General features: G+C 42.0%; 1 pseudogene; it reads left to right on the forward strand.

The window, feature by feature from the left end:
- Positions 1-4,832: 4,832 nt before the first annotated feature.
- LOC111951075 (neurexin-2-like) overlaps positions 4,833-19,862 on the forward strand; it is a 146,641-nt pseudogene continuing 131,611 nt past the window's right edge.

Genomic DNA, 19,862 nt, shown 5'->3' on the forward strand with positions numbered 1-19,862 from the left:
GGTTTWATTTATTTGTATTTAAAATAAGACAGATGCCTTATTTAAGGTACTCCGTGAAGGGGTGGGGTTGTCTATAGGAAGCCAAGGATACACTAGCTATTGAGCAATACAATAGCAATACCAGTAACAATCCTATCTGTTTTCAGATGTTACTAAAGATTTAACCTCAGAGTAACCACTCATTCTCTTCTCCATTCTAGCCTGTGGGGTGAGCTGTCACAAAGACTGTCGCAGCCGCCTTGCTGTTGAGTGCTGCAAACCAACAAAGAGTGCCAGTCACGATCCTGATATGGTTTAGCMCCTACACATTCTACATCACAGAGGTACAAGCACACCACTCAATTCACCTCTTTTCTTTTACATTCAATCTTTACCTGGATGTCTCAAACTTGGTCTTGGTGCAAATGAACCATACTTTTTACAGCTTAGTGCAATTAGRTATGGCACTTTGCCAATTTAGTGCATAGCCTATTATCTTAAATCCGTAACTGGTACAAATTAGATTATGGCTCCTGTCCAATCTATTTGAAATGTGACTAGGCGATTTAAGATTACATTTATCACCTTTTTAAACTTTTTTTTTTTTTTTTACTGTAGACCACTTGTTATTCTGTTTCTCAAATTCTCAAGTGCAATACTTGAGGCTTTTCACAAACAGGTATATAAACTCAGCAAGAAARTAAATGTCTATTTTTCAGGACCCTGTCTTTCAAAGATAATTAGTAAAAATCCAAATTACTTCACAGATCTTCATTGTAAAGGGTTTAAATACTGTTCCCATGCTTGTTCAATGAACCATAAACAATTAATGAACATGCACCTGTGGAACGGTCGTTAAGACACTAACAGCTTACAGACGGTAGGCAATTAAGGTCACAGTCATGAAAACCTAGGACACTAAAGAGACCTTTCTACTGACTCTGAAAAACACCAAAAGAAAGATGCCCAGGGTTCCTGCTCATCTGCGTGAACGTTCCTTAGGCATGCTGCAAGGAGGCATGAGGACTGCAGATGTGGCCASGGCAATAMATTGCAATATCCGTACTGTGAGATGCCTAAGACAGCGCTACAGCTGATCGTCCTCGCAGTGGCAGACCACGTGTAACAACACCTGCACGGGATCAATACATCTGAACATCACACCTGCTGGACATGTACAGGATGTCAGCAACAACTGCCCGAGTTACACCAGGAATGCGCAATCCCTCCATCAGTGCTCAAACTGTCAGCAATAGGCTGAGAGAGGCTGGACTGAGGGCTTGTAGTCCTGTTGTAAGGCAGATCCTCACCAGACATCACCGGCAACAACGTCGCCTATGGGCACAAACCCACTGTTGCTGGACCAGACAGGGCTGGCAAAAAGTGCTCTTCACTGACGAGTCACGGTTTTGTCTCACCAGGGGTGATGGTCGGATTCGCTTTTATTGTCGAAGGAATATTAACTATTCAATTTCTGCTAGTCACATGTCTGTGGAATTTGTTCAGTTTGTCTCAGTTGTTGAATCTTGTCATGTTCATACAAATATTTACACATGTTAAGTTTGCTGAAAATAAACAGTTGACAGTGAGAGGATGTTTCTTTTTTTTTGCTGAGTTCAGTTACCATAGTTATACAAATGTATTTTTGTTCAGTGCAAGTTCTTTTGAGCTCTGCRGTTCTTCAATATGGCTGATTTGGTGAGCTTAACACAGCACACCTTTCTCTCTCCCTAGCCTTTGCAGAGGAAGCACCTGACCCTCTGGAGGATGAAGTGTTTCATGTCCACCTTTTTGAGGCAAGAGGGCTAGGATAATGCAGGGTATAGGTGTTGGAATAATCTAGTGTAAAAGATGTTAGGAACACCTTCCTAATATTGAGTTGTACCCCCTTTTGCCATCAGAACAGTCTCACTTCGTCGGGTGTGGACTCCACAGGGATGCTGGCCCATGTTGACTCAATGCTTCCCACACTTTTGTCAAGTTGGCTGCATGTCGTTTGGGTGGCGGACCATTCTACACATAGGAAACTGTTGAGTGTGAAAAACCCAGCAGCGTTGCAGTTCTTGACACACTCAAACCGGTGTGCCAGGCACCTACTCCCTTAACCCGTTCAAAGGCACTTGAATATTTTGTCTTACCCATTCACCCTCTGAATGGCTCACATACACAATCCATGTCTCAAGACTTATAAATCCTTCTTTAACCCGTCTCCTCCCCTTCATCTACACTGATTGGAGTGGATTTAACAGGTGACATCAATAAGGGATCATAGCTTTCACCTGGTCAGTCTGTCATGGAAAGAACCTGTCTCTAATGTTTTGTACACTATGCATGTCAACATCTCCTAGTGTGAGCAATGTTCCTGATCAAATGCTCTAGCTGCAAGTGTTTTCAAGTAGTCTCTAAACAATTCCTATCTAAAGCAATCCTGTTTAGACTGCATTTCTTTTTTCCTGAATTTTGTGGTCCACTTACTAGTTAATTTTCACATCAGAATGAAGACCAGCATTGACRAGAACACAAACGTTTCCCATGCTGCCAAGCTGAACTTAAATGCGGACCGACAGCAATGACACTCTGAAGATCTGTGTGATAGTGTTTTTGCTCCTGTTTGGATATACAATGCACGCTAAGAACATTGCACATTTTTCGGACTTTCTTAATGTCCACATTGTTCCCAAGTTTTAGAGCTATTGAACCTGAGGAAGGATTGTGTAACTATATGTTTACTTGCTAATGATACTTTGATCCAGTCATTACATGTTGTGCTGATTTGTGTATTTATTTTCGTATGAATTAATTCCTTCATTCTCAGCCTTCTTAGCCATAGTATTATTTKCCCAGAGCTTTCACAGTAGGTAAACCTAGAGTACAGTAGATGCATATCTCTGTATGTGCTTGTATACGGCTCATGATTGCTGAAGGTTGCTTCTCCGCTAGGTGGTGAGGTTTTGTCAACACTGGCTAGCGTAGGCTACCACTGGTATTTAGCGTTCWATATTTCTTTCACATTTCCTGTTTTTAGTGTAGCCCTATGTTTGTGTATAAAATGTGGGAGTGGATTGTTGATGACTAGGTAAATTGAGGTTCTTTTCTCAGCTAGCCAATCATGTTCATGTTTGATTACATTATATTGTTGTACAATTTTAAGGCACAAAGATCTTCTATGGTTCTACATCATAGAATAGAAATGGCATCATGCCAAAGTACTTTGGACTTTTTGCTACCTGTGTACATACAATATGCTGAGCAATTATCTGTCTTGCTCTGTTACTCCCRAGTGATGCTCCCATGAGGGAAGGCAATTAATTTACTCTGAGCAGTGGTTTCTGGGAACTTCAATACATAGCTGAGACGGTGCTCTCCGGGATTGTCACACTGTAGAATGTGATAACAGCACAAATATAGGCTACCTTTTTATACTTAAGCAATAAGGTCCGAGGGGTGGTGGTATATGGCCGATATACCACGGATAAGGGCTGTTCTTAGGCGCAACACGGAGTGCCTGGATACAACCCTTATCCATGGTATATCGGCCATATACCATAAACCCCCGAGGTGCCTTATTGCGATTTATAAACTGGTTACCGATGTAATTAGAGCAGTAAAAATAAATGTTTTGTCATACCTATGGTTTATAAACTGGGTGGTTCATGTCCTGAATGCTGATTGGCTGAAAGCCGTGGTTTATCGGTCTGTATACCCCGGGTAGACTTTATTACTAGTGTAGCCTATAAGCAGATGTTGGCATTGGGTTGTTTTACACTTGCCAATATACCATGGTTAAGGGCTGTATCCGGGCACTCTGTGTTGCGTCGTGTGTAAGAACAGGCCTAAGCCGTGGTATATTGGCCATATACCACACCCCCTCTRTACTTATTGCTTAAATATACCACACCTGTCAGCCAATCAGCATTCCGGGCTCGAACCACCCAGTTTATAATAGYCTATCATTTGAAATCTATTCATATTGCAAAAAACATTCTTTATATTTTATAATAGAGCAAAATCAATAATTTTGTCTTTCAAACAGATTCCAATTTAGAGCATTTTGTTGTGTTGGACTTTTGTAGATATTCAGTTTGAGAAATAATGTTTAGTACTTTTGTGCCGTCTTTATTTGAACCACTAATTTTGCAAACTTGTAACCTTCAGGTGTTACTGGCTCCTGTCAACTTCSAATTTGGTAGGCTACCTGGTGTCAGCTGACGATTTGTCACCATAGTAACTCCACCTCTGGTATCCTGTAGGCTATTACTGGCCTGTGAAAACTGAAGCCATCTCACAAGGGCTAGTCCTATTTATATTGTGGTCGGTTTTTTAATAACGCAAGCAAGGTTATTATTGAGGGAGATGGTCAAGCCGTATGGTGTTGTCACACTGCATTTACAGCTTTATGGAGCTGAGAGAGAAAATAAAGGGCTTGGATTAGGTCCAAGGCCAGTTATCAGGTGTGCAGCTTTTATACACATGAAAGCAGACTATTTAGCATGTGAAATAGGGTATACAATAGGCTTAAAGAAGAAAAAAAATGAATAGCACTGGTTAAGTTATATACCCGAAATGCTCAGAAGTTCCTCCCACCATTACACCTGTCCTTCAATTGACTATTCAATCAATSAAATTCGGTGAAATCCATCACTAAAATGTCCCAATTATGTTGCTATGTATTTGACAGGGTAATGAGAAAGATGGGACTACAGGTTCAACCCAATACATTTGTGATTGTCCTCCATGGCAATGCACATGTACATTTCATTGGGAGTGCACATGATTGGTCAACTRCCGTTGACCGCGCCCTCAACCCAATACCGAACCATCAGCACCGCTGAGTCGGGGGGGAGTGATGATTCTGCTGCTGTCTTCAATGCGGTGGAGGAAGACAACTATTGTCTAATGCGGGGATTCCGGGGGTTCGACTGGGTTCATAACTGCATGTCTTTCCAGAAGACGAAGAAGTCTGCAGCGTTTCACCTACATGCTCTATTTAAATATTCAAAACCTCGRGAATTCTGCCGCGAACTCCGGGATAATTCTAACAAACCACGTTGTCTGTGTATCGGGTGTTGGAGTACAGAATAATGGCCAGGTAAGACCACTGAATATTTCCATGGGGAATGACCTCGATAAAGAAACATTTMAATATTGGTTCAGGTGTTTTATAGTAAAGGTTGTTCCCCTAGACTCCCCGACCCGTGGTATGGCTTTGCAGTTGCCTAGGCTATGGACCTCGCTATCATCAGACCTGTGATTGTCTGCACTAGTCTACAATAATAATGTTGCTGCTTTCCAATCGACAAAAATCATCGACTGTCGTCAAGTAATACGACATGCGTTATGTTTATGCTATAAATGAGGGCTTCTCCGAGTCATTCGGTTTCTTTCTGCATTGTCTGGGTTACAGCAGCATCAATTGAGGAGAGAGGATAGTCAAAATCCTATAGGGGAGAGGATACATTCGTCTCATTGCATGGGTAGTAGAAGTGGCAATATTGACCGCAGGGATAGCTTGTCTGTTGGCTCACATCACGCAATGATGAATGGTGTGAATTAGACTTTATTACTAGCGTAGCCTATAAGCAGTTGTAGGCATTGGGTCGTTTAACACTTGACAACTATTGTMAAGGTGGTGCTCAGTGTAACTATTGTCAAGGTGGTGCTCAGTGTTGTAGATGAGGCACAGCTCCTCCATTAATGACAGTTATGTAATTTTGTCACGTTTGTTTCCTCTGGAATTAAATAAGCTACTGATCCAGCCATTGGCTACACACAGACTCCATAGTCGCAGTCCACCTGGGGGCATCTCCCGGTCTCTGAAAGGTAACTGAACTTAAACACACAAGGTCACTCCAGGCAGGACCCTGTCCTAGACCCTGCGATGTGATTTCTTACCAAAGGCCCACAACTACTCTCTCTCACTAATTAGGTCCACTGTTACTTGAAATGATTAACACAGCAGTTCACAAAAGGTTCATTTGGAAGGGATGTAAAAACAGCACTAATTTGTTTTATGAATAATGGTTGGAATAATGTTGTGAAAATTATGATAATGCTCTTTTTAGTGTAAGAGTTGTTCGGAAAGTCATTACAGACAGTCCTAGCAACATTCTTGCTTGAGAAATTGCCCTTTTCTAAGAAGCAATTTTTTCCCCCTTTCTAATTGAAAACAAACACAGTAAAGTACTTAATTGTTACYGAGATATGATTTGATATTGAGATAAAAACGTCTGCATTGCAACTTGAATGAAGCAGCATCATCACACCTGGACCTCACACCCCAGTGGACAAACTTATCCAGGGTGGGTCACAGCAGAGACACTGACAGCAACATTGGGCCTCACTCATTCATACAATCAGGTCCAAAGTTWTTGTCACCCTTCATAAAGATGAGGGAAAATGACTGTAGAAAATACATAAATAAAATACTGAGCTATATTTTATGCAAATTTTTTAAATTATATTATTTTATACTAATACAATTGCTCAAATAAATATATTTTGTTTAACAAGTAATACCTTTTCTCTCCAAAAGATTATGCACATATTATTGGCACCTTAAAGATTCTTAAAAATCAATCCAAAATATTCAATCTGCATTAACATTTAACTTTTGTTGTATTGTGGTTTTCCATGGCTTCCTGTTTCACTGGGGTATACAAATGAGGTAACACATGTAAAATCCCTTTGTCATCCATCACCATGGGAAAAGGCAAAGAGCTCACAAATAGAGACAAATGTTGTTGACCTTCATAAATCCTGCAATGGGTACAAAAAATAGCAAAAATATACCACTTACGGCAACATTTAAGTTTAAAACCACTGGAACAGTAGTAAACTTGCCTGGTGTTGGACGCAAGTGTGTATATTGTCCCCACGCACAGTGAGAAAGATGGTTCGGAAGGCAAAGAAAAAATGTAAAGGGCCAAAGTTGGAGRATTACAGAACTTGGGYGCATCTTCTGGTCGCCAAATCTACAATTAAACACCACCTCCGTGCCARTAGCCTCTTTGGAATGGTTGCCATAAAAAAGCCTTTATTGAGAGCAACCAATAAATGTAAACGCCTGGAGTCTGATAAACGGCATTGGCACTTGAATTGGAACCGGTGCTCTGGTCATAGGACATGAMAAYAGAGCTCTTTGACCACGCACACCAGTGGTGGGTTTGGGGTTGAAAAAAGGATGCATATGCATGCAGTAAATAACCTCATACCTACTGTAAAATATGGGGGTGGATCTTGGATGTTATGGGGCTATTTTGCTTCCACTTGTCCTGGGGCCCTTGTTATTGCGGCCGCGAATCCGCCATAGAAAAAGTGAATATGGATAACTAGTGAACGACTCGAGTTAGACATTACATTGTAATGGACAAGGTGTAACCTTTGGTAGGCTGCTGATGGGCTATTCGGCTGCGGAACAGCAAAGCCAAGACAGCCCGTGCTCATGGTTCCCACAGGGGAAGTGAAAGGCTACAATGATTTTGCCCATGATAGCATGCCCCTCAATGATATGTAACAGCASCCTGAGCGGACGAAACACCAATACAAGTGTACCGACGGCACAACAAAATGCAGTAGATTAACGAGTTCCTTGCGTTTTCTTTCTGTGCCTTTTCATTATAGACTAGACACTTGTAGTTAAGTAGTGCTTCCTAGCTGCAGCAATCAAAGCAGAACTTTAGTGTTCAAAACCATTCATCTTGGGGTGACAGGGGAGGCAGGGTTGAAAAATGCAATCCTATCATTCAATTATTATTTATAAAATGTTATATTTTTAATACAGACCAGGAAAAAAAACAAGTGAAAATGAACAAATTAACCAATGGATTATGATTGTTGTCTGGTTAAAAAAGTGGGCGTGCAACAACAAGTTTGTAAATCCAATTTTTATTTGCTCCATGGCTTAGTGGAAGTAGAAAGGCTGTTTGGCTCAGCTCAGTCGCGACTCGCGAAGAGGGAGAACTTTGTAGGTGTTTCTGATTAAAAAACAATGCCATGYTGGTGGGTGGTAACATTCAAATTATACCCAGTYCTGAAAAGAAACGTAGTCTGAAAAGTATTTGCACGTCATCTCATTTGAGGAAACTTATGGCACTGACACGGATTTCCCACTTCAAGCCCAAATATATCATACTTTGACTAAAACGACGACTTATTGACTTAAATCGTTGTGCGACATCATGGGYAAGCTCTGGGCGTCATCTTTCWGCTTAAAAAAGTGGATTTTCGCTGTTGTTACTTTCAGGTCAACGGCGTCATGAACTCTACCAAGTACCAGGACATTTTAGCCCAAAACCTGGTTGACTCTGCCAGGAAGCTGAACATTGGCTTCAAGTGGATCTTCCAGCAAGACAATAACCCCAAGCACACATCAAAATACACAAAGACATGGTTAATTGACCACAAAATCAACATTTTGCAATGGCCATCTCAGTCTCCAGACTTGAACCCCAATGAAAACCTAAGGTTTGAATTGAAGAGGGCAGTCTGAAAGAGCAGACAGAAGGATTTCAATGATCTGGAAAGAATGGTCTGAGATCCCTCCCAATGTGTTCTACAATCTCATAAACATTTTAGAAAAAATCTCTATGCCATTATCCTTGCAAGAGGTCAATGCTGGAATTTTTGAAATGGGTGCCAATAATTTTGACATTTTTGTTGTTGATGKATTTTATTACCTGTGAATTTCTCTGAGCATTTGTATTAGTATAAAATAATATAAAGCAAAAACYGGTTTTCYGAAATTTTTGCAAATGTATTAAAAACTAAAAACAGATACCTTATTTACATAAGTAGGTGCAACCTGTTTCCATTGATCATCCTTGAGAGATTTCTACAACTTGATTGAAGTCCACCTGTGGTAAATTCAATTGATTTGATTTGGAAARGCACACACCTGTCCTATATAAGGTCCCACAGTTGACAGTGCAGGTCAGAGCAAAAACCAAGCCATAAGGTCTAAGGAATTGTCCGTAGAGCTCCAAGACAGGATTGTGTTGAGGCACAGATGTGGGGAAGGGTACCCAAAAATGTCTGCAGCATTGAAGGTCATCAAATCAAAGTTTATTTGTCACATGCGCTGAGTACAACAGGTGTACAACCTTACAGTGAAATGCTTACTTACTGGCTCTAACCAATAGTGCAAAAAAGGTATTAGGTGAACAATAGGTAGGTAAAGAAATAAAACAACAGTAAGAAGACAGGCTATATACAGTAGCGAGGCTATAAAAGTAGCGAGGCTACATACAGACACCGGTTAGTCAGGCTGATTGAGGTRGTATGTAGATATGGTGACTATGCATATATGATGAACAGAGAGTAGCAGTAGCGTAAAAGAGGGGTTGGCGGGTGGTGGGTGGGACACGATGCAGATAGCCAATGTTCGGGAGCACTGGTTGGTCGGGCCAATTGARGTAGTATGTACATGAATGTATAGTTAAAGTGACTATGCATATATGATAAACAGAGAGTAGCAGCAGCGTAAAAAGAGGGGTAGCCATTTGATTACCTGTTCAGGAGTCTTATGGCTTGGGGGTAAAAACTGTTGAGAAGCCTTTTTGTCCTAGACTTGGCACTYCGGTACYGCTTGCCATGCGGTAGTAGAGAGAACATTCTATGACTGGGGTGGCTGGGGTCTTTGATAATTTATAGGGCCTTCCTCTGACACTGCCTGGTGTAGAGGTCTTGGATGGCAGGCAGCTTAGCCCAAGTGATGTACTGGGCCGTAYGCACTACCCTTTGTAGTGCCTTGCGGTCAGAGGCCGAGCAATTGCCGTACCAGGCAGTGATGCAACCAGTCAGGATGCTCTTGATGTTGCAGCTGTAGAACCTTTTAAGGATCTCAGGACCCATGCCAAATCTTTTTAGTTTCCTGAGGGGGAATAGGCTCTGTCGTGCCCTCTTCACGACTGTCTTGGTGTGTTTGGACCATTGTAGTTTGTTGTTGATGTGGACACCAAGGAACTTGAAGCTCTCAACCTGCTCCACTACAGCCCCGTYGGTGCCCGGCCCTCCTTTTCCTGTASACCACAATAATCTCCTTAGTCTTCATTTCATTCTTAAATGGAAGAAGTTTGGAACCACCAAGACTCTTCCTAGAGCTGGCCGCCCAGCCAAACGGAGCAATCGGAGGAGATGGGGTTTGGTCAAGGAGGTGACCAAGAACCCAATGGTCACTCTGACAGAGTTCCTCTGTGGAGATGGGAGTTCCTTCCAGAAGGACAACCATCTCTGCAGCACTCCACCAATCAGGGCTTTATGGTAGAGTGGCCAGACGGAAGCCACTCATCAGTAAAAGGCACATGACCGCCTATTGGAATTTGCCAAAAGGCACCAAAAGACTATCAGACCATGAGAAACAAGATACTCTGGTCTGATGAAACCAAGATTGAAGTCTTTGGCCTGAATGCCAATTGTCACATCTTGAGGAAACAGTGAAGCGTGGTGGTGGAAGAATCATGCTGTTGGGATGTTGTTCAGCGGCAGGGACTGGTAAACTAGTCAGGATCGAGGAAACGATGAGCGGAGCAAAGTATAGAGAGATCCTTAATGAAAACCTGCTSCAGAGCTTTCAGGACCTCAGACTGGGGCAAAGGTTGACCTAACAGGACAATGACCCTAAGCATACAGCCAAGACAACGTAGGAGTGGCTTCGGAACAAGTCTCTGAATGTCCTTGAGTAGCCCAGCCAGAGCCCGGACTTGAATCCGATCTAACAACTCTGGAGAGACCTGAAAATAGCTGTGCAGCGACACTCTCCATCCAACCTGACCGAGCTTGAGAGGATCTGAATAGAAGAATGGGAGAAACTCCCCAAATACAGGTGTGCCAAGCTTGTAGCGTCATACCCATGAAGACTCCAGGCTGTAATCGCTGCTAAAGGTGCTTCAACAAAGTACTAAGTAAAGAGTCTGAATACTTATGTAAATGTGATATTTAATGTACAAACATGTTTAAAAAATCTGTTTTTGCTTTGTCATTATTAGGTATTGTGTGTAGATTGATGAGGAACATTTTGTATTTTATCAATTTTAGGATAAGGCTGTAATGTAACAAAATGTGGAAAAAGTCAAGGGTTCTGAATACTATCCGAAGGCACTGTATACTTGGAACTTCCAGACACTGCCAGACTAGCTTCTATGATGATCAATAAGACTTGCAGAATGATTAAATGTTATGTATTTTTTTCTCATCATTTTTTACCCCTTTTTCTCCCCAATTTCGTGGTATCCAATTGGTAGTAAGTCWTGTCTCATTGCTGCAACTCCCGTACGGACTCGGRAGAGGCCAAGGTCGAGAGCCGTGCATCCTCCGAAACACAACCCAACCAAGCTGCGCACTGGTTCWTGACACAATGCCCACTCAATGCTCATTAACCCTCCCCTAACACGGACGGCGCTGGGCCTATTGTGCGCCGCCCCATGGGTCTCCCGGTCGCGTCCGGCTGCGACAGAGCCTGGACTCGAACCCAGAATCTCTAGTGGCACAGCCTTAGACCACTGCGCCACTCGGGAGGCCTTAAATGTTATGTTTAAATAGCTTACAGATATGTTCTGTTGATTTGTGTTTTTGATATCCGTCTTGATGGACCATCTGATTTAGTGGCCGAGTGTAGCCTGCAGCTCCGATAATCAGACCTGTTCAAACAGAGGCTACCTCTTTACTATYTGATACTCACGCCGATGGACAGAAAGGAAGCTTGTTATTCCCGCTACAATGATATCCTTTCTTTAGCCATTTATCACCTCAGAAAATAATCGWATCTCTTTTTAGGAGAGAGGCCTGGCCAGGAGGGCAGCTTGAGTATAAAAACAACACAACAATCSCATTATCTGGACATATCATAACACGCCATATAGATGATGTGAGGAGGTGGCTCTGGAAGAGGTCAGTATAACTGCTGGATTTGTGAAGGAACATTTTACGACAGATTCTTTGCCCCAGGTTCATTCGCTTCCTTACAGTCCACTAATGACATGTCTTCTTGCCCAGTGCTTGTGTTTTAATTGCCGGGAGAAGGGTGCAAATTAACAGTCTAGACGTGACAGAGATGACCTTGTAATTGTCTTAGATGGCCAGTGGCAATCGACATCTTGATGGGAATGAGTTTAGTCTAAGGAGCAGGAGGAAAGAATAAGCTTATTTTCATTAGTCTCTTATTCGGTTGCCGTACAGTAAATCCAAGCAATAGCAAAACACTCTGCTGTCTTATTTACATTCATCTCTATCTAAAAGCTTGTGAAAGAGGGAAGGCTGCTCTGCTCAGTGCTATGGTATCTCGTTTCAGCACTACACTTGTGAACAGCGAATGAATGTCCCAGCTCTTGAACAAAGCTTTAAGCACCAGTTGTATGTGGAAAGCTGCTGGATGTCTTTACCACCCTAAGGATGTTACTGCATTGAACACTGTACCATCTGTTGTCTTAAGGAACATGGCTGCTTCATAATGCCAGCGCTGTTATGCAGTAGAGCTGATTTGATCACAGCCTTCATCTGACWGTAATGGTTTCTGCTATATGTATAATAAGGAAAACTGAGCGTTGGACTGTTGCCATAGAGGGATTTTTGTTTTAGGAATATTTTAGGAGAGTTTGATGATTTATCTCCAAAACTACTTTGGTATCTGATATACACCCGTTTTCAACATGTGTATTATTTCTGACGGCTCTAGAAAATCAACTGTGATGCAGCAATATTTGGTTTGTAGGTAGATTTGATTCTCGACAAGAAATTTCAGTCAAAGCATATCAGTCAATATCCAATAGGGGGGGGGGGGGGGACAAGGTGTAGGGCTCGAGATAATGATGAGCCCAATTGGAGATAACATGCGTGTGGTTTGTGTGTGTTGATGGGGTTGTAGACACTGTGGTGCCCTGGCTTGGGTCTCTCGCGCCATCATGCCCCACCAAGGTCGTGTCCACAGACTGARCATAGTGGCCCTGGCCCGCTGCACTCCTGGCCCTGCGAAAGAAATAGGGCTTGCCCGGAGAGAACTGCTGCTTTTAATCAGGCCTGACGCGTGACTCAGCCGCATGCCAGCTGCACATACAGCCAAACGGGGATCGCTTCCCTGGATGATGAAGAGGAATAAAGGTCACTGTTKAGATATTTGTTTCTCTCTACACCTTCAGGGACCCTTGCTTTATTTATTTCATTCTGGGAGTTTGTCTCTGTTGAACTTTGCTTACTAACTGGACTGAGTTGCTAAATTCCGTAAGTCCCCAGTGCACAAGGAAATACGAGGCGTTATGTTGAAGGGAGCAGTGCAGAGTCCGGAGGGCCTTGTCACCAACAAAACACTATTGGTTAAAATCCCATGTGGGTCACTGCGCTATTTTCTTGAGGAACCACTTAAGGTTGATTTGTATTTGTATCCAGAAGGATACTGTTACAATCCAGGAGTGGAAATTGGAGATGACTGAACAAAACAAGCTGCGTTAATAGAGGTGAATGATGCGGAGTATCTGATTGGTACCTATTAGAAGCAGGAAATTACAGCCCAAAATACCTGCCAGTCATTGCGAACCCTGAGGGGCTGCTAAGATGCCACATAGGCGGAACATAGGTTGGAGAATAGAGAGAGCAAGAGAGCTGGAGAATAGAGAGAGCTGGAGAATAGAGAGAGCTGGAGAATAGAGAGAGCTGGAGAATAGAGAGAGGCCGGTCTGATTCATTGTCGTCAGAGCTAGTGCGTCTCAGGATGTGGCAACACATTGGACGTGAGAGTGTGTGGCTCTCTGGGAGTAGCCCATGTTTAAATTAGAATAAAGATATCCTAGGTACAACACCTGTTGTATTGAGTCAGTTTGTCTGTCTCGACCAGTAACAATTCATAAGCCGGTGCAGTGAGCATTGTAAGACGCTTCTTCTTTCAGGAAGTTTAGATAGCAAACTCCTGCGTGAGTTTGTACATGGATTTAGCCCAGGCGTTGTGGTAAACTCGCGCATGTTTGTTTATGACATGGTTATTGTGCGTCAAGCRTCACCGTGAGTTGTGTAATAGGCTGATAATGAAACGTCATAGTCGGAGGAAGAATAGACAATAGTGATACTGTGTGAACTTGCAGTGTGTTCTTAGAGGGCAAAGCTGTCCTATCTCRGTTAAGCTCCCACACTGGGAAGTGTAACGTTACATTGCAACTGTCAGTATTATCGCTGATACATCACTGTTACTGTGTGACCGACAGGAGGGCAGAATACTCCAACTGTGCTGTTAAACWAAATGTGCCCAGTGTAGTCCATGCCCTTAGAGATACAAAACAGGATGTCAGCCTGTCAGGATAATACATTATGCAGGTACCTGGTAGTCCATGGAAACAAATGGCAACCCCAACAGAAAGGCACCAATGTTGGCCCACTGCTGTAAAGCACATTTAAAGTATCCATCAGTACTCTGTTGTTAGGGACGGTCACACTGGGGATCATATGTATTAAAGCCAAGGCAAACACAGCCATTATTCAATAAAGACTCCTACTCATCTGGCTGAAGGCAGGAGGGAAATGGGTCTGCAGGAGAAGGACATGATTAAACGAAAAGGAGGCAGAGAAAGGATTCACCTATTACAAAAACAAGGTAAGATGGAGAAAAAAAATGATCAATCTGCTGTTTCTTCCCCAGTGCCTCTTGCTTATCGTGTCGCATTGACCAGACCTGAGATTTACGTGGGTGCAATCGGTCAGTGAGCGACGCATCAGGCAACGTGTAGATCTAGAGATGTTTAGCAGCTGTCTGGGTGTCCATCCATCACACCGCTCTGTGCTGGGCCCAGGCACCACACCTGTCACACTCGGATGGCCCACTGACTCGTGAGCAGGGCCTGTGCTGGTAAACACTGAAGCACACTCATTTATTTCAATTCACACTGTCTGTCTCTGCAGGCTTTCCTCCTGGGAGAGCGACTCATGCTGATTTGGTATAGTACACGCACAGAGAATTCCATCCCTATGCCGCATTGCAAAAAAATGCTTGTGCCCTCGCCTTAGGCTGCCTCTTCTATAGCAGCTTGTCTCGAGTGTTTTCCTGCCTATATGTAGATCCTCCATAGCACATCGATGCCAATGCTCATTGATCCCATGCGAGGCTCTCAGATCCTGGCTAAGATGTCGTAGCCCCAGGCTCACCCTAGCTGTTTTGGTACAGAGCTCTGAGGGGATGTGTGAGGGGATGAGGGTYGTTTGCCCCTGCTGCCTTTAAAAATATATTTTTTATTGATTTATTTCACCTTTATTTAACCAGGTGCCTGTTCTCTCCCCCTTTGTCTGGAGACTTGATAACATCCCACACTGTCCCAGGCCAACTTCTCATTAGGAATAGTGAGGGAGAGATGTTTGCTTGTGAAAATACAGTGMGCTCCAAAAGTATTGGGACAGTGACACATTTTTGTTGTTGTTTTGGCTCTGTACTCCAGCACTTTGGATTTGAAATGATAAAATGACTATGAGGTCAAAGTGCAGACTGTCAGCTTTAATTTGAGGTTATTTTATCCATATCGGGTGAACTGTTTAGAAATGATAGCACTTTTTGTACATAGTCCCTCTGTTTTAGGGGACCAAAAGTATTTGTTTAAATTTACTTACAGTTGAAGTCGGATGTTTACATACACTTATGTTGGATTCATTAAAACTCGTTTTTCAACCACTCCACAAAGTTCTTGTCCTAACCGACTTGCCAAAACTATAGTTTGTTARCATCTACTTTGTGCATGACACACGTCATTTTTCCAACAATTGTTTACAGACAGATTATTTCACTTATAATTCACTGTATCACAATTCCAGTGGGTCAGAAGTTAACATACACTGAGTTGACTGTGCCTTTAAACAGCTTGTAAAATTCTAGAAAATGATGTAATGGCTTTAGAAGCTTCTGATAGGTTAATTGACATAATTTGAGTCAATTGGAGGTGTACCTGTGGATGTATKTCAAGGCCTACCTTCAAACTCAGTGCCTCTGCTTGACATCATGGGAAAATCAAAAGAAATCAGCCAAGACCTCAGAAAAAAATGGTTAACCTCCAAGTCTGGTTCATCCTTGGGAGCAATTTCCAAACGCCTGAAGGTACCACGTTCATCTGTACAAACAATAGTACGCAAGTATAAACACCATGGGACCACACAGCCGTCATACCGCTCGGGAAGGAGACGTGTTCTGTCTCCTAGAGATGAACATACTTTGGTGCGAAATGTGCAAGTCAATCCCAGAACAACAGCAAAGGACCTTGTGAAAATGCTGGAGGAAACAGGTACAAAAGTATCTATATCCACAGCAAAACGAGTCCTATATCAACATAAACTGAAAGGCTGCTCAGCAAGGAAGAAGCCACTGCTCCAAATCCACCATAAAAAGCCAGACTACGGTTTGCAACTGCACATGGGGACACAGATAGTACTTTTTGGAGAAATGTCCTCTGGTCTGATGAMACAAAAATAGAACTGTTTGGCCATAATGACCATCGTCATGTTTGGAGGAAAAAGAGGGAGGCTTGCAAGCTGAAGAACACCATCACAATCGTGAAGCACAGGGGTGGCAGCATCATGTTGTGGGAGTGCTTTGCTGCAGGAGGGACAGATGGACTTCACAAAATAGATGGCATCATGAGGATGGAAAATGTTGTTGATATATTGAAGCAACATCTCAAGACATCAGTCAGGAAGTTCAAGCTTGGTCGCAAATGGATCTTCCAAATGGACAATGACCCCAAGCATACTTCCAAAGTTGTGGCAAAATGGCTGAAGGACAACAAGTATTGGATTGGAGTGGCCATCACAAAGCCCTGACCTTAATCCTATAGAACATTTGTGGTTAGAACTGAGAAAGGGCGTGCGAGCAAGGAGGCCTACAAACCTGACTCAGTTACGCCAGTACTGTCAAGAGGAATGGGCCAAAATTCACCCAACTTATTGTGGGAAGCTTATGGAAGGCTACTCGAAACRTTTGACCCAATTCAACAATTTTAAAGGCAATGCTACCAAATACTAATTGAGTGTCTGGTAACTTCTGACCCACTGGGAATGTGATAAAAKAAATAAAATCTGAAATAAATCATTACTATTATTCTGACATTTCACATTCTTAAAATAAAGTCGTGATCCTAACTGACCTAAAACAGGGAATTTTTACTAGGATTAAATGTCAGGAATTGTGAGAAACTGAGTTTAAATGTATTTGGCTAAGGTGTATGTAAACTTCGACTTCAACTGTATGTGTATTAAAGTAGTCAAAAGTTTAGTATTTGGTCCCATGTTCATAGCACGCAATCACCACATCAAGCTTGTGACTACACATTTGTTGGATGCATTTTCTGTTTGTTTTGGTCGTGTTTCAGATTATTTCAATAGAAATGAATGGTCAATAATGTATTGTACCATTTTGGAGTCACTTTTATTGTAAATAAGAATAGAATATGTTTCTAAACACATCTACATTAATGTGGTTGCTACTGTACCATGTTTACGGATAATCCTGAATGAATCGTGAATAATGATGAGTGAGAAAGTTAGACGCACAAATACCATACCCCCAAGACATGACAACCTCTCACTATAACAATAACAGGGGAGGTTAAAATTATTTTTGGGGAATGATTGATATTTGTGCGTCTAACTTTCTTACTTTACCCTCATAGTCATTGTATCATTTTAAATCCCAAGTGAGCCAAAACAACAACTTTTTAAAAAATCCACTGTCCCAATACTTTTGGACCTCAATGTATAACACRATAGTGACCCAATGAGCATGAAAAATGACGGAGTCATTAAAAAACACAGTAGCAAAATCATTGTTTGATTTGACTTATTCTGCTTCTAGGAGCTAGACACGGTCCTGCTTTGTGTTACATGTTTTGGAGGATGAAATGACACTTCTCACTGTAATTCATAAYGGTCTTTTGTGTGACGTGTTGGAGGGTGCTTTTAAGGATATCTCTGCAATTCAAAAAATCTTGTTGTGGAAAAACACCACGGAATGTATTTCCAACCAATTCCTTTTCAGAATGCCTGTTCATGTAGTTGGGCATTTGGCATATCCTGAATTCGGTGCTGAAGTGGCAATTTGAGAGCTGTGCAATTTTGGTTGAGTTTCACWGAGAGAGCTACTGCATTGATCTGATACCTGCAAATCATAGCTATTTTCGGTTGTGATGATTGTGCATTAGTATATGCGTTTTGACAGTAATTGTCATTATTTGCTCTACCACTCCCAGTGTGCACTACTTCACACCTATGCTTCAGTGTGTGAGTAAGAAAGCTGAGTTATTTTGCAAAACCGCAAGATGTGCTACAGTACTATTTTTTTTAAACCTTTGTTCACACATTTGAAGTTCCTCTGAGTTATTCCGTGAAAGGGCTTGACCTATCTTTACCTGTGTGTGAACATGAATCACATTTAAGGGTGGTTTGCSAGGTCGCAGTTGCAAATGAGAACTTGTTCTCAACTAGCCTACCTGGTGAAATAAAATAAAAGTCCTGAAAATGACAATTTTGTTTTAGGGTCAGACTGACAATATTGTTACTGAGAATCGGGGAGAAGATGTTGTTTTGGGTTAACTGCCTTGCTCAAGGGCAGAACTGCAGATTTTTCCACCTTGGATTTCAGGGATTTGAACCAGCGACCTTTCGGTTACTGGCCCAATGCTCTTAACCGCTAGGCTAGCTGCCGTCCCATTGTAGAGGTGACAAATACAGCTGTAGAATGAAAGTGTTTTCTTTCTTCCACATAAAAAGGCCAACTACTCGGCTTGGTTATGCCTAGCCTGGTTTGTTTGTCGGTGGTTTAATTCCCCTTGGTGAGTCATTGTAATCTTGGTTCTCCCTTTAATACATTCTGAGTGATTCCTCATGAAACCAGAAATAATATATATATATATTTGGGATTTTCTCAAAATGTAATCACTAGAATGGTCTTTTGGGGGAAGGATTGTTGACATATTTGCCATTTTGTATCTAAAAGCATAATAATTGATCAAAGTTGGCATATTTATCACATATATTTATTACACCTAGGAATCCTTTAAAGAGCGATTGAACGCACCAGTTCCGCACTAACTGGTGACCACACACCTCTCCAAAGTGTGCACCTAATGAGATTACATGAGCTCTCCTAGYTGTGCCGTTGAGGAACCRGAGGAAGCACACTTGTAGTTGTTTTCTATGGAACACAGCYCTGCATCCTCGCCATCACACAATTACCGTTGTTGTTTACAAAATCCAAATACAGCCCATTTTATAAATYRCAATCAGGGTCAGGTGGGCATCATTTGAAMGCTTGCTCTATTGCCAACAGGACTAGCGAAGTTATGAAATACSATCTTACAGTGTTAGGCTTTCACAGGTCAAATTCAAAGAACCAGATTGTAATTTTGATCCCCATTCTGGAACTTTGATATGCCSGTAGAGTATATTATATTGAAAAATKAGCCAAATCAAAAATGTTATACCGTAAAACTACAATTAATAGCCCAGGCGTTTTTATTTGCTTCAATCACTGAACACAACCGGTGCTTTTTATAGACTGGCTTTTACTTCCTTAATACTTTTGCTCAATGAAATGTCGAAAAGACTACCACACTGTGACCATTATGACCAGTATAAACATTTATAATAACAAATCCATCGCAGGCAGCCTTTGCAAGTCTGAACTGTCATACACATTCTATGGATTACATTACATCTCGTGAAAATTCTACTGCCGATGTAGAATGGAGATTGGCTGTGTGCTCGATTTTCTACACACGTCAGCGACAGGTGTGGCTGAAATAGCCCAAAAAAACGACTAATCCACTAATTTCAAGAGGTGAGTTTTTATATACTGTATATAAGATGTACAAACATGTACTTTTTAAATATGCGTAGACATGCACACAGACACAGACTAATGTGCAAACCCTGGT

The sequence above is a fragment of the Salvelinus sp. IW2-2015 genome, linkage group LG23, assembly GCF_002910315.2.
Source record: "Salvelinus sp. IW2-2015 linkage group LG23, ASM291031v2, whole genome shotgun sequence".
NCBI lineage: Eukaryota > Metazoa > Chordata > Actinopteri > Salmoniformes > Salmonidae > Salvelinus > Salvelinus sp. IW2-2015.